The 16,338-nt window shown below is 48.7% G+C and overlaps 1 long non-coding RNA gene across 1 annotated transcript in view; it reads right to left on the minus strand.

The window, feature by feature from the left end:
• Nucleotides 1-1,591: 1,591 nt before the first annotated feature.
• LOC125943857 (uncharacterized) overlaps nucleotides 1,592-16,338 on the minus strand; it is a 56,875-nt gene continuing 42,128 nt past the window's right edge. Inside the window, exon 3 of the long non-coding RNA XR_007465947.1 lies at nucleotides 1,592-1,720. This is a non-coding gene — a long non-coding RNA (uncharacterized LOC125943857). The remainder of the gene's footprint in view (nucleotides 1,721-16,338) is intronic.

Raw genomic sequence — 16,338 nt, forward strand, 5'->3', positions numbered from 1 at the left:
GTCATGTCATCCATGAGGCATGTGCTTCGGCAAACTGGAGACGTGACTTCTTGTTCGAAGCAGTGACGACTGGCTTTCGTGCAGCTACAGAATTTCGCAGTCCAGCACTTCGGAGGCGTCGCCGGACCGTAGCAAGGGAAGCGTCCACATCTAGCTGCTCCCGCACTTGCCTCGCGGACTGGAACGGGTTCTCGACGACAGCAGCTACCATAAGCGCGTCTTCATCCTCCGTCGTTGCCTTTGGTCGACGCCTGTGTGGGGCATCACAGAGTCGGCCTTCCTTGCTTAATGCCTGAATAATCCTGTTGACGGTCTTTAGCGGCCTGTGCACGAGAGCACCGATGGAGCGCTGTGAATACCCCTTGAGCGAATATCATACGATTTTCCACCTCTCTTCTTCGGGAACGCGGGCCATGCTGAAATCCAGTTGCTGCTCTGACAGATGCGGCAATGCGCAAGAATATATATACGCTCTTCAAAGACGGAAGCCGCTTTTTAAATACGCCCACAAGTGTCATGAGCATGCTTGGCCTGACTACAGATCAACAATGATCTTGAGAACGCCCACAAAACATGACATATGTATTCAAGTTTATTGATGCATCGTGGGGAGCATAATGAGAAGTTCAACATAGTCACCAATCCCGAACCGTACGGCTACAATATTGCGATACTCACGCAGCATACGACGCGCACTTGCTTGCGTGACGCAATGCGCGCGGCGGGAGAATTTGCGAACGCCGGACACACTGCGCATGAGCAATGCTTCTCGTTGCCGCCGTTGAACCGCGCTGTGAGCTCAGAAGACCACCCGTTCCCGTGTTCACCCTCAAAAAGATTGCGACTGTACAGTCCATTTCGCCCTGCGCTTGCAGATTATGCCAAAATTAGGCTAAATACAGATCCAGCACGTGCAAAACTAAGTCTAACACGTTAAACCTATCAAATATGACAATTATTGTGCTCAAAAATAGCGTTTTATACCATCATAATGAAATTTTGCAGGAAAATGGTTCAAAATGAAGCCTGTACGCAAGCGATCACGTGACACGTCGTGAAGCCATTAACCGTGAACAAGATAGCCCATACTATAGCCGCGGTGGCTTAGTCGCTATGGTGTTTCGCTGCTAAGCACGAGTACGCGGGATCAAATCCCGGCCGCGGCGGCAGCATTTCGATGGGGGCGTAATGCAAGAACGGCCCTGTTGCGTGCACTGGAGACACGCTAAAGATCCCCTGGGGGACAAAGTTAATCCGGTGTCCCACACTACGGCGTACTTCATAATGAAATCGTGGTTTTGGCACGTAAAACCCCAGAATTCATTAATTCATTCAGGATAGCCCATGTAACTCTGGTGGACTATCACTGGCGTTAACCACGGTTGATCCAGTTAACCAAGGTTAAGTTTCACGGCGGTTAAGCTGCCTGTGTAACTAGGACATAAGCCATTTTGCTGTGCAGATTAGTTCTACTTCTTACATTATTGCGCAAGAAAATTGGCTTAAGAAGTAAGATGAATATATCGCAGTATTCGCCAGAAGACTGAGTAGTGAGCAGTTAGTGGATATCGCAAATATTACTTGCCTGGTTCTGTCGTTGTTGCGGCTGTAGTGCTGGTCGACACAGTTTCAGGATCAGGACCGGCGTCTTGGAGCCATTTATTGACACAAGGTAGTAGCATTGCGGGACACCAGACATGACCACATTGGCTCTGCCCATCTGGGTACGAATAGTCAAGTTCAACAACCTATGCCTCAAAAAAGAACTTTAGGAAGTATGCCAATTCAATAACTTTGCGCAAATGAGAAAATCGCCTGTCGGAAAATCATATTCGCTAACACAAGATCACCCGTCTTATCTAAGACTGTCATCATTATTTATTTATTTATTTATTTACTTATTTATTTATTAGTTAAAACATTCATTATTCATTATTGTGGGCCGAATTCTTTGGAAACATCACCGCGGTTGTTGTTTTTTTCGCGCACCTAACCTCTTTCATAACAACTCAGGTCGCTGGGTAGTCCATGGTTTAATGGGCAGAGAATCCGGCTGCTGTGCGGAGTGAACCGCATTGGAAATGAAAACTTGAGTCAATGAGTATTTGACACAAGATGTGCGACTCTTCAATAAAATCTTTCATGCCAATTTCGGTCACTGGGTACCCGCCAGTGGGTATGTGAGGCTCCTAAGTGAACCATTTTGACGTCAACTTGGGTCCATGGTAGTGTTGCAACTATTTTGATTTCGAAATGCGATTTTTCAGATCATTAAAAATCATGGTGCCTTAAAATGTGACTGCCTTAAAATTCTCTATGTAAACAGATACCCATAAGGCACTAATAACAAGTAAAAGGGAAATTCTAGTTAATTATTATTTTGAGAATAACTTAAGCAGCGGCAAAGTATTTCTGCCTCGCCGTAGACCTTGTATGCGAAGACAACAGGCGTCTCAGAGTCATAGCACTTTTATAAGAATCTCTAGTGTCTAAAAAGAAGAAAAAGAAGAAAAAAAAACACTCGGTTTACGGGGTTTATCACCAAATGCATTCGAAATTCCTTAACACATTTTTATATAAAAGGACTACACAAATAGTTGCAAGGGAAGACTTGAAACATACCGTTGGAGGAGCTCCTATACGTTGAAAAAAAGTTATACGAAGTTATCCCAAATGATGGTAAGTTATACGAAGTGTATAAGCATTTCGCCGTGGACGTTGGAATCGGGAAACGCCTCGCGAAGCACTAAGTCTTGCAGTCGGCGCACACGTAGGAGATGTGGGGCGAAAGCTAAGCACAGTGTACGGGCGGCGCACAGGAGACGACACGCCGGGATGACGTCACGGCGCATGCGCAGTAGCGCGCAGCTGGTGGGAGCTCGGTCGAGCCGCCGCCAGAGGTGCTTGCTGCAGTCACGGAGATTGTCGTTGTGAAGAGGAAGAGGCGCGCATTTGTGCAGCCCTTTAGGGAGCGGGACTCAGCGCCCTAGGGAAGGGGCAGAGGCTGTAAAGAAGAAAGAAAAGAGAGAGAGAGATGATCGAGGCGATTACACAGCCCTTGACTGTCAGGGGTAGCCTGGCGGCGCATTCACAATTTTCGCGACAGCCCCGTGTCCTCCAGGAATGTGAGAAGGTGCCTGAAGGCAGAGCCATGGTGCCGGCCAGGAAAGAACAGCTGCGATGCTGAGTCTGTAGGGAGTCCTAGGCGTCGGAATGATGCGTAGAGAGAAGACCTTTCTTTCGAGAAGGCGGGGCAGAAACAATGTAGATTGTCGCTTGTTTCCGCCTCTCCGCAGGCTGAGCGCACGGACACCGAGAGCGTTCGGCGCTAATGCGGGGAAAAGGAGAAGCGCTGATGGCGTCGGCAGCACATCTGCGCGTTGCCTCGTCGGTGCTGCTACAATTTGTTTCTCTCTCTCGCTCTCATTTTCTATTTCTTTCTCCCGAACATAGCGCGCGATGGGCGCACTCTCTGTCGTTCCCATTTTCTCTTTCTCTCTCCCGAGCATAGCTCCGCCAGGCAGTTACTAGGAAACGCAGTGGCCGGCACACATTACAGCCGGCTTAAACAGCTCCGCTGTAAAAAATAAGAAAATACCACCTAGACATTTTTGTGTTCAGCGTTTCGGTGCAATGTGAAGGAAACACTAAAGGATGATGGTAGAAGTCACAATCATGAGCATGACTTCATCAAAAGTGACAATGACTCAGCAAAAAAAAACTTAACACTCCAAAACCAATGCAATGGGTTCAGATTTGGTACCAAGTAAATCAAAAGGCTAAAGGTTGATGGTCGAAGTCATATTCATGAGCGTGACTCAGCAAAAATGACCTCAGCGAAATAAGATTAACAATCAAAAGCCAACAGAATGGGTTCGGATGTGGGTCTAAGTAGCGGAAAAGGCTAAAGCTTGATGGCCGAAGTCACAGTCATGACCATGACTCAGCGAAAATGACAATGACTCAGCGAAAAAATATTAACACCCAAAAACTAATGGAACGGGTTCGGATGTGGTACTAAGTGAAGGAAAAGGCTAAAGGTTGATGGCCGAAGTAGAAGTCGTGAGCATGACTAAGGCTTTCGCTTTAAGGTACCTCAGGTGTAGCTACTAACTTGGTAGGCACACTGCTTCGCATAACATCGATTCCCACAGGGCGTGGGATCTGCCGGCTTTTTTCCGTCCTACTTTGTGAACAGCGCGCGAGGCACTCTGATGTGCTCGCTGCATCGTGTCTCACAGGTTTCACACGCTCATTACCGTACTATGCGGCGAATTCTGAATTTGATTTTCTCTGGTGGTTGCTCTAGTCGGATCTGTCGAGTTTATTATGTGGTGCATCCCCTTTTTGTGCCGATAGCTTAGACGGTCTCAGCTAACGAGCGTTCGCTCCGACGGGTGTTCGGGGGGGGGGGGGGGAGTGAAACGCATCGAAACCATTGTATATCAAGAATGTCATCGATGGTAATCCAACGCACTTATTGAGTATTGCCCAGCCAGTAGGTAGTACCACTAGTGTACATTTAGTCACTGCTCTCCAAATTGATACTGTTTTCCGGGTGAGGCTTGCCTCTTGGTCAGACACGGCAAGCGAGTGCATTACCAAGCGCCTGCTGCAGCCCGAGCACTTTGAGCACTGAGGCCAAAGTTGACACAAGCAGGTCGGCACAGAATATTTCCTGTGCATATAAGGTACCCTGTGTCGGCCCCGCTTATCCATGTCTTGAAATGATGACATCACCCCAACTCATCAACGCAGGTAGGCGACGTGGTCGTGGCGAGCACGTATCTTCGTGCGATTGCTTGGAGGGATGCAATCACTTCCGCGATAATCCGCATCTTGGCACCGGGCGGTTCTGACAGCGTTAGTTGCGCAGTGCAATGATGTGAACTTGGCACAGCGGGCGTCTTTCGCCGCTTCGTGACAAATCTCGTGACAGTTATTAATCCCTAAAAACACGTCTTCGCTCATCCTAAGAAGAGATTGGTGAAAAACACCTCTTCAGTTCATCGGCTAACGTAACCACACGTCTGCAAGCGGGTAACGCACAAGTGGGCCTACTAAGCCGAGCGTGCCAGCCGCTGCCACACCAGTAGCGTTTACGACCAGCCGTGCCGGCAGTCGATTTTGCAACCTTGGACAGCTGCGGATTGTCTTATGATTCCAGCCCACGTTATCAAGATATCGCTTGCTCTAAGAACTGGAACCAGCTTGGTGTCTCCTATCAGCCCGCGAGCAGCCACTGCGCCGCATTTCGTTATGGGGGAGAAGAGATATCGTACCTAACCAGTTCGAGAGATGGTTAAGTGTTGTGAGCCGGTTCGCGAACCGTCATAATTTTTTTCATCAAACCGGAACTGAACCTGAACAGAATCCCCTCGCCAAACATGAACCTAACCGGCATTTTTTCACGTTTCGACACCCTAGTTAGAACACAAATTCTTCCTGCAGGAGCGCATTGTCGCGGCGCGGACAAGCAGGGGTGACCTGTGCATGGAGCTCGTAGACTTCAAAAACGCATTTGGTTCTATCCTCGGCGAGACGCTCATCGTCACCATCAGTTCAGGTGGTGCAGAGGTGTTCATAGACATCAAGAAGGACCGACACCACATCAAGAAGACTTCAATAAATGTGGAAGTAGGCGTCATAACACCAATCAAGAATTAAACTTGGACCCGGCAGGGATGTCCGTAAAGGAAACACCTATTCAATCTATTGATCCATCATGTATTCCGCGCTGTGCAAGACGGAGAGATGCCGCACAATATTCTCGCAAAGCGGACAATTTAACCCCACTAGCAAACAGCCTCCAACCGCTGCAACTGATAATCACCCTCACCTGCAACCTGGCAAAAGCGATTGAACTGCGACTAAACCCGGCAAAATGCGAAACTGTCCACCTGCAACGTGGAAGTAACGTGGAACTCCTCTTGGCAGAACGTCATATTACACATAACAACGATCCGATTCCAGCAATTGGAGAAGCGGAACAACAATAATTACAGGGGAAAGAAGTGGGCTTCCGTCTACTTTTGCACAATACACTCGTGGAGAACGGAATTCATCTGGGCCAAGTGATTATTTTGTCCATGTTCACCCCATGTCACATGTTGGATGACTACAATCTTTTTTTATTATTTGCAGTACTGAAATTCGCAATGCGAATGGTTAACAATGGAGAGGGAGACTGGCGGTACTTGGATGAGATAATTCGACCTCTCAATAATAAGACACTATATCTCCCGGCAAATGCTTGAAATTATTACTTATTATACTACGTGTGCAAGTGGAGTTGTAGGGATGCCGGAGGCAGCAGAACTGAGCGACTTCTGCGGATTGGACTGCGATTTGAAGTCATGAAAATCCCGGGATGCAGAAATAGGGAATATGGCTCTCAAAGAACTGAAAAACTTTGTTGAAGGACGCCTTTGTGTGACCCCAACAAAGGCGGACCTCTCCTTGTTCCTAACACAGGAAGGGACGGTGCCTCTGGGCTGCAGTGGTATGGACTTAGTCACGAAAGGTATCGGGGAGGATTGGCATCGCGTGTCATGTATATGGTGGAGAAGCCGCAATCTCATTAGCCAATATAATTCTACAACGATAGCGCCACCATCGAGTCATCAAAACTCTTTGCAGGCGGGTGGCTACCACCGACACCGTACAACCACAATCCCAGCCGAACCAGGGCCAAACCATGGATTGTGTCGCAGCCAACCCACCAAGCACTTATTTAATGCGATCGCAATCATACCTGGGGTGCTATGCTGGATGCGCCGAGTTTCTCGTTCGCACGAGTTTTACCCGAGTTTGCTCGATGGCAGTCAGTGAACAGAGATAGCAAGGAACGTGCAAAAACAGCAGGCAAAAAGAAATGTTCAGATAAAGCTGAGTATGACAACATGAGGGCACCCTGCGCGGCGCAGTACTTCCGCGCTTCAAGCACAGAAGACTGCGCAACAAAACGCGCCAGCGCCGCGTATTGTTATCAACGTATTATCGCAATTTAGCAATACCGTCACTGTCCCGCTGTCTATCCACACTTGCCGGGAGCCGCTTGCCACGCCTGTCTAGGGCGCGTCAAGGGCGTGCCTCCTCTTTCAGCCATTATCTTTCTATCCTCCGTCGAATGCGAACAGGGCACTTGCGGTGCATTCTTCCACCTGCACTTTCCCTCAGTCGAATACTTTAAAATACAACAAATAAAATAACGAACAATTTATTTCTTAATGTATCGGTTTTCCGTTTTGAAGGCTATAAATTTGTGATGACAATTAGACGGAGATTGAGCGAATTATTAAATTTTGCACTTTTTAGCCGCGAGGGGCGACAGTTAGGCGAAAACTTTCAAGCGGATACATTCTAGAGGGGGGTCGCACGCACGAAGGAGTTCATACGGTGAGCAGTCGCCAGGGGCGCTGCCGTGCTATACTCGATTAAAGCCGCTATTCTGGGGCTCTATTCTGGACACGCATGGCGGCTGCACGGCCGCCATTATCCGCCATCTTGGCTGTCTCATTGGCTGTCCAGAGGTCACGTGTTTCGAAATTTTTGCCGGGAAACGGAAGTTTTGCAAAATTCAATTTTGCGGTTTCGTCAGAATGACGAAGCGTGACGTGGAGCTGCAAGTTTTATCGACTCATACTTTTTTGTGGTCCTTGGCACCCATATTGCGACTTTAGCGCTTTAAAAAGAAAGTGGACGGTAGCGTGCAGAAGCTCGTGCAATGCATCTGCAATTTCGCGAATATGTGGTGATGTTCCAAGATAGCCGGCATGTCAGCTTGTTCATTGGCTGAAGGAATATCCCGTGAGGAGCGTCACAGGAAGGGCCGTTTTGTAAACGTCAATTTGACGTTGCGTGACGTTGCGCTGGGCCGCCATTGCAGGGATTTTCCGCCATAATTTGTGCTGCGACGAGCCGCGCGAATTATGGTAATGAGCGGCCATATGCAATGGCAGTGGAGAGGCATGCGTATCGCCGCATTTTCTCTGTCATTTCGGGCCATAAAAATATTTTGTTCACAATGCGTGCTCATAACATTTGCATCGCTCTCGGGTGGTGTTGGCATTTGTGATTTGCACCATCATTTTTATTAAAAACACGTTTATTTGTAATAATGTTGTTTGAAACTAGCAAACTTCTTGCGAATTTTCGCACTTTTCGCTACTGCGTTTGTACTGTAATCAATATTAATGTCTTTTAGCGTCATCGAAGGCTATGACAACGGCGACTTTTTAATTTATAAAAATAATTGTACGCAAGGCGGCGTCTTGAAGTTTCCTCTCGCGTTGCGAGTAAGCAGCGAAGTGAACAAGAGATGGCAGTGCCAGCGTTTGCGTCACTCAAGCGGATACCTGTGGCGCGCGCAACGCTATAGATGATATTCGGCCGCTTCTCAGCCAGACGAGTCGGGCTGAGTCACTTGCGGTTCACGAGATAGCGATAACGCGGCCTAGAGCGTGCGCTGATCATCACTGGCAGGTCGCGTATGATGTCTCAAGGTAGAAAGCAAGCGCTTGGGTGCCAATATACGATGACTCATTCAGTTTCCCGAGAACAGGCATCCTAGCTAATGAAGCAGACGACAGCCTACGTGCATGCAGACGACGGAAGCGAGAAACGATTTTGATGGAATAATCGTACGCTTTGAGCTAGCTGCTTTATTTTTACTGGGGAGGAAAACTGTTTTGCTTTATCAACCACGATAGGTTCAATGCCTACATTACAGTTTCTTAGGCGAAACGTCAAATTTGCGTCACGTTACGAATGCAAATCGGGGCTATCGGCGCCATTTTCTAAGCGTCGCGCGCACGTCACGCTTCGAAGAAAATCGCGGAATGTCCAGAATAGCGGCTCTGGACATTCCGCCATTTTCTTCGAAGTGTGACGTACGCGCGACGCTTACAAAATGGCGCCGATAACCCCGATTCATATAGATACGACAACTTCATATCTTAAGTAGAAGAGCCGCCACGGTTGCTCCAAAAGTACTGAAAACGGGGGGCTCGTGCCGCCGGAGTGGGACGGCCGCCTTAAGGCCGCCGCTTTACCAACTGAAACGACACTCTAGCCATACAGACAGAGCAACGGCTGTCGCTGCAAAATGGCTGTGCGGTATTCTATGGTCCGTAGTGACGGAACACAGTGAAAATACGCCACTTTATCTGTGTGCGTGAAGCCTCCGCGATGCTTTGCGATGAACAGCGTGCTGCCCAGCGACACAATTCATCGCTGGTCATCGCTTACCCAGTGAAGGTTCCTCCGTGCGCCTGTGCGCGGAATTTGATTGTGCTGTTCACTCAAACGTGCTAGCCGATTGCCTCTGCTGCTGAGCTAACAGCGAACGCAGATGGATATCGTATAATGACAGCGCAGCAGTCGCATTTTGGCGGGTGAGGGCTGTTGTGTGCAGATAGGAAATTAGACTTCGAACGCAGGACGGTGTTGCAACTGTTTAGTGTGCCGTGCTTGTAATTAATGAATGCCATCGCACTGGGTCTAGAAAAGCAATCGTTTCTCGACACTGACCGTGTTTGCGACACTGCGGCTGCCATACATCACCGACGGCAGAGCAGCCATCTCAAACGACAGCTGCGATACGTTGTCGTTGGAAAACACTACGCACTACTCAGCATCGTCGTCCACCACGGCGCATCTACGCTTTGCAAGCAGCTACAGTGACCTGCCGCTAATTATTTACTGTGCACTGCGTCGCCACAATTCAAGCAATGAAACCGTGTTGTGAGGTCATGACAACGCAAGAACATATATGCATAAGCCAGCGAAAGAAGACGCTTTGTTTTTGATAGCGGTGCTCAGTACATTACCGATGACAGTGCGTTGTGCGTGTTTTATTTCGGCGGTCAAGATTGTGGATGGCCTCTCAGTTCCGCACCACGGCGCTGTTGCCGAAAAATAAGTCGGGCGTGGCCCAACCATGGTGGGCGCGCGCAAGAGTTACATGCCTCGCGCGGGGCGTGACCTATGGCTTTGATTGACAGGCGAACTCGTGCCAAACTCGTACATCGCGAAACCCCCCTCGAGTTGAACGCACGAACATGGCAGCGGCAGCAGGAGCCTGTGTAATAGCATCCAGCGGCAGCAAGCGTCAATATGGCCGTCTGGATCCGTTCACCTACATGAGGGACGTAAAGTTTCAGCGTCATTTTCGCCTTTCAAAACGCCAGTGCGCTGGCTGTGTGACGAGTTAGGTGAAAGCTCTCGTCTGCGGAGACAGTGTGGCGGGCAAATTGTGCTTTCCGAGCACAGACTCATGTGTCTAGGCTGCGGTGGAAAAGTTCGTCCGACCGCTTGGGCTCTCCGGCTTCAAGCGCTGTTCTTCCATCGCGCCTCAGCCCCAGGCCAGGTCAGGCGGCGCCATGGGTGTATTGGGGCACCTGCGAGCAATTGGGGTTCAACCCGGACCAACTAACCTGTGAAGGCGAAGTGGTCACATTATAAAGAAGACTCAGGATGGACGCCAGGCTGCCTTCCGGTACAACAGGTGCCGAAAGCAGCTTTCGCACTTACACGGTACTGCTGCACTGCACGGGCAGCGAGCCGAATGAAATTACTTCGCCAACACGGACCGCCTCGGCCGTCCGAACGACCACCTCTTTAGGCGGCAAATGATTTGGCTCACGTACTGCGTGAGGGAAAGCACAGATATATGGCTGTTGAAGGAGATGACCGGCGACTTGTTTCCTCTGTCGGAGCACACCATCGCCGACTGGGGGAACTACCCCCGCGAGGTCGCGAGAGACGAGTTGCTAGCGCGACCTCCATTCGGGGGCCCCGGGAAGATAGCGCGAATTGATGAGTGCCTTGTTCGCGGAGAGCAAAAGTACAATCGAGGCCGCCTAATGACGGGCGACAACTTTCCGCAGAGCCGCCAAAATTACGGCGGTGTTAAAGATGTGGATCATGGGCCTTCGGAATGGTCTGCGCGACCAAAGGGGTGCGGCGACTTTTCACGGTCGACCGACGAAAGGCGGTGACACTAGGTGCCATTATTGCAGCCAATGATCAACCGGGGATAATTATTCATCCTGACGAATTGCCCGCACACAAATGTATCCCAAATTTAGTGGATGTTCACGGGGCTATGCGTCAACCTGTATTAAGAGGCAGTCAACCACTGCGTCAACATTGTGGACCCCATCACGGGCGTTCACACGCAAAAAAATATAAAGTTATTGTCAAAAAAAAAAGTGAAGCGCCGCCTCGTCAGCGCTGGGTACAGGGTAACTGCACTGATGCTGGAGTCCCAACTGGGGTGGATGTGGTGGCAGTCAACAGCAACGTGCGCTGCAAAGACCCCTTTTTCCTGCGGTTGTGCCGTTGCCAGGCAATTGAACGTTATGTTTGTCTTATGCAGATTAATATTCAACCCCACTTTTACACTTGCTCAGTTAATGTCCTCAATCATTTTCTGTAATTCATCCCCATTGTTGCTGAATAGGAAAATGTCATCTGCAAACCGACGGTTGATGACGAAACAACGGATTCGCCGTTGATCCTCACTCCTAAGCCTTCCCAGTCTAAGAGCTTGAATACTTCTTCTAAGCATGCAGTGAATAGCATTGCAGCAGAGATTTTGTCTCCTTGCCTGACCTTTTCTTGATAGGTAACTTTCTACTTTTCTTGTGGAGAACCAACATTGCTGTGCAATCCTTGTAGATATTTGCCAATATATTCACGTATGCATCCTGTACTCCTTGATTACGTATTACCTCTATGACTGCTGATATCTCTACTGAATCAAATGCGTTTTCATAATCTATGAAAGTCATATAGAGTGGTTTATTGTACTCCGCAGATTTCTCTGTTACCTGGTTGATGACATGGATATGATCTATCGTAGATATCCCTTCCTGAAGCCAGCTGTAGTAAAGGTTGGCTGAAGTAAAGTGTCGCCCTGATTCTATTTGAAATTACCTTGATGAATATTTTATGCAATACTGAAAGCCAGCTATTGGGTGTATAATTCTTCAATTCTTTACCGTCTCCCTTCTTATGGATGAGTATAATGCCAGCGTTCTTCCAGCTTTCTGGTACAATTGAAGTCGTGAGGCATTGGATATAAAGGGCCGCAAGCTGTTTGTAGATACTTGCTTATTATTCGCTAGTTCACTATATTGCTAGTTTGTGTCTCTAATGTGCGTACACATACCTGATACTGTGTATTTGTTTTTCAGGCCATTGCCAATTTACTATTGAGCTACTTTTTCTTATTTTTCTAGATATGTATTCATGCAACCAATATGCTTCCAGCGGTTACCACGGTGCCTCAGTATCGTGACAGTAAAACGAGCACCACTTCTACTGAGATCCTCCACGCTTCTTGCGATACCACCTAAATCCCAGTTATTCATAGCAAGCGTCAGTGTGCCGATGAAGTATTGAACAGGGCAATCGAGTACGCTGACGCTCAGCTGGGTAAGTGCACATTGCTCGCCCGAAGGCTTCGTCGTTCGGTGGCCATAAAAGAGGTTTTATTTTGATCAGGCTGAGGAACGATGAAGACCCGCAGCAACGCCGGCACTTACGAGATATTATGTGATACTAAAGCCTACATGGGAGCATCGGAGTGCTCGGTGTGTGAATACCTTCCTCACTAGTCGCACGTTTTCGCCCTGTTTTCAGTAACGTTCAATACCCTTCCACGTTCAATAACCTTTTCAGTCACAGGGTCTTCACATGAAGACACAACATACTTTTGAATGTAATGAGAAGTTGCGACAAAAAGTTAAAAACATAACTTTGAACTAAACGTAACCCTCCTGTCAGCAAAGAACAGTGTTAGAAGCAACTTTAGTAGAGCTAGAAATGCAAAACAACCGTATTATATGAGGCGCACTACCAGGTTTTATTAACAGCTCGACGTGTTGCTCTGTGTAGCTGCTGTTAATTAGTGTTCTTTTCTGCGTCAGGATGCCCTCTGTTAAAGAGAAGCAAGGTATCTACTGATAATAATGTTTCATGCACTTTTAATTATGCATTAGAAATTCTACAAGAGTCCCTTATCAATTTTTGTCAATTTTTTTCGAAAGTGTCAAATGATCGATTGAGCGAGAAAGCAGGCGTCGGTCATCTGTAGCCGTGAAACGGCACCTAAACTCGCATTGCTATTGACTGCGCCGCCACGTCACGAGCACGCTTCGACGGAATTTCCATCGGCTGCCACGCCACGCCACGATCTGCTCCTTGACGGAGCACGGCAGGCGAAAGTCAACACCTGTTGTCACGGTAGCGTGTAAGGTGTTGCCTCAGGGGAGAGGGTATCGTCACGACGCCACTTCACCCTCACTCTCGGCACAAGCGTGAGGGTGAAGTGGCGTCCTTCAAGTGGGTGAAGCCGAGCCAACGCCTCCTAGGCAGCAGGTCTGTGCACTATGCTTTATGGCGTCCTGTTACTTGGAACGAAATTTCCTTTGTCTAGCCCGCCGTGACGAAAGCGGTGACGTCAAAATTACCACGGCTTATTCGGGATCGTCCCCATTAGATCCTATGGCAGTCAGAGGAGGAGGACGTGAAACGTCATTGATATCGAAAGCTATGCGCGATTTATTCCTGCGCGGTTCCTTCTGACACGGCCCCACTGGCAATCGCGGCTCGCCGGGCCTGGTAGAGGGTCGCCAGTTGGCTTCCCAGGTCCAGTTCGGAGAGTCTTGCCTCCCAAGACCACGTAGTGAGTGTGTGCGCTGTGAGTCGTGGCGAGATTGCTACAAGGTAGGATGACGTCTTGAAGTGAACACGCGCTGTGCTATCTAAGAGACGTTGGTAGGGCATCGATAGCGCGCCAGATGTTGAGTGATGGGAGAGGGCATTGTCGCGTCGGTGGCATGCTGCGCTGGCACCCTAGGCTGCTGCTACTGCTTGTTGAGGCGGGAAGCGCGTACCGCTATGGTACACTAGTCACGGCGCAAAACTAGAAGGACAGCTCAACGCCGTTGAATTGGACATTATTGCTTTCGCATTCACAACTCATAAGAAGTACTTAGCTGTTCTCGGATTTTTTGATTATGACAACTGGCTGCATGTGACAAATTTTATGCTGCAGGTGAAAAAATGTTTCTGATATGTTAGGGCAGTCTTTCGTGAAATCAATATATAAATTTAAAGCCACTATAACAGCCATTCATAATTCCTGACTAAAGGAGGTTAGTTCACAGCGTTGTGGTCATGGAGGAACATTAGGCGACAAAACTTGGTTGGGAGTTTAAACTGGGCCCTTACTCCTGTTAACTGGCTGCGCTATTTCTTCCATATTTATCCGTCGGACAGTCAGTATTACAGCCTCCACTCTTGCACCAATTTCTGGTTCACCATCACGCGAATACCTGCCACTGAATTTTCGTCGCCGTAGCTTGTGCGACCGCTTTGAAATCGCCTGTGCCATTTCAGAACTGTGCCATGAGCTGGCCCATTGTCACTGCACACTGTCACCGCCTCGGTCTCAATTCCCTTGGAATTGGGACGCTTTGAATACAGAAACTGGATCACTGCTCGTACTTCAAGTTTTCTAGATGGATGCTGCCATTTTTGTTCCGATGCTGTAGCGTTGTTCTTCGGTACTCTATGGCACGACAATGTATTATTCCGCCAAAACTAGATACCTGGTCTCATTTGGATACCTATTGCGTAATCGTTTTCCAAAATTCTAGTACCAATAATACGAACCTTAGGAATGCTGTTGAGTTTCCAAGGGTGGAAGGTTCCTCCCGGACACATCCAATGACCGGAAACCTCCGATGCTCTCCACCCAGAGATGATGTTGCGTGCTGATGCTTGGCGAAGGAACAATTAACTTGGTTTATTTCACAATTTACCGTCATTACGCCAAGAACAAAGAAAAGGAACTACGAAAAAAAACAAGAGACGTCAGCTTGTACGCTGGGCCTGAAAAGTCTCAGAAAAACCTTTCACACCTCCGCGCTGCTGCTCTTATGGCCTTTTCTACCGCCAGAGTGAAAAGGGCCTTTTCCTCTTCTGCGTCTCCACCCCCCCCCTCCCCCACACATCGTCCACTCCCCACACGTGGTGTCAGCCCCACAGTCACGGTCCACACTTATAGGTCACGGTGGTCCGATGCTTTCTGTGTGGTTCTTGGACGGCGAACAGCGGAGTGCAGTCCTTGTTGGGGCGACTAATCCAAGGGCACCCGCACTTAGAAGGAGGTAAGCCCGATAAAGCATACGTGCACATGTTACCGACGAACAATCGTGCGCAGTGCGAAGTCAAGTGATTGATTCCTGGCACCAAGCAGCGACAACCGGAGCCCGGCTATCGCTCGGCTGGCCTTGTGAAATAGCTTGGAATGTGGTTGCGAAGGCGGGTGATTCCTGGCAAGACGCTGCAGCAGCAGGCACTTGGCGCGCCGTATATGACAACGCCTTTCGTATATTGGATGCCTTCTGAGAACACACAGCGCCATATCACGTCCGTGAACAATGCGCAATCTCACAGCTGGCTGCGGTCGTTGGTGCTGGTGTAGAGTAACGTGTACCGGTTATCAAGAAAGTGAATCAAGAGGAATCATTTCAGAAGTGAGGCTAGTCAGGGTAATTGCCTCAGGCAACGTAAATGCGCTTTGAAAGGCATTAGGTCATGGTTCAAATCGTCGTCAATTTATATGGTCAATGCGAGTACGTGGCATATAGGGGACACGTAGAATGTTAAAATGTTTGTCCCTGAATCTTGCGCCGTTCGCACAAGATGTCGGAACCGACCCAATGTCTAAATTCACACTTTGCGAAGAAATGCAGCGGACCGTCTGGAGGCTGTGAGTCGAACGTTTCAACAAATTAGAAAGCGAGAGAAACGAAGGGAAGGCAGCGAGGTGAACCAGGTTGCACCTGGTTTGCTACAATATGCCATAGGAGCCTTAAGCGGGCAAAGAAGGAAAGGCAAAAGGAAAGTAGCAAAGCGGTGATCTGGGGCAGTTGGTACACTGAGGGACTAGCTCGAACTTACAAGTGAAGGAATGACACCTTACTAATGAACTATACATACCTGCTGGCAGGCCACATGTCACATGCGCGAACTGCCCATCGTGAGAGGTCAATTTCTTGATCAATCTACAATTAACAGTGACACTAAGAAAAAATGAACACGTGATGCGGCCGCATACACATAACAGCGTTCATCGCGCATTCAGAGGCCTTATGTAGCCGTCTGTGCAGCGGAACCAATTAGCGTGAAGCGGTGAGGCAACTCAGTCGAAATTCGTTCTCGATCGTGCTAGAAAATACAGGCATAGTCGCGGAGCTGCGTCCATAGTGTGTATGCGTCATTTCACACACACACACATAGTGTGTATGCGTCATTTCACAC

This window comes from Dermacentor silvarum, chromosome 3, assembly GCF_013339745.2.
Source record: "Dermacentor silvarum isolate Dsil-2018 chromosome 3, BIME_Dsil_1.4, whole genome shotgun sequence".
In the NCBI taxonomy this organism is placed as follows: domain Eukaryota; kingdom Metazoa; phylum Arthropoda; class Arachnida; order Ixodida; family Ixodidae; genus Dermacentor; species Dermacentor silvarum.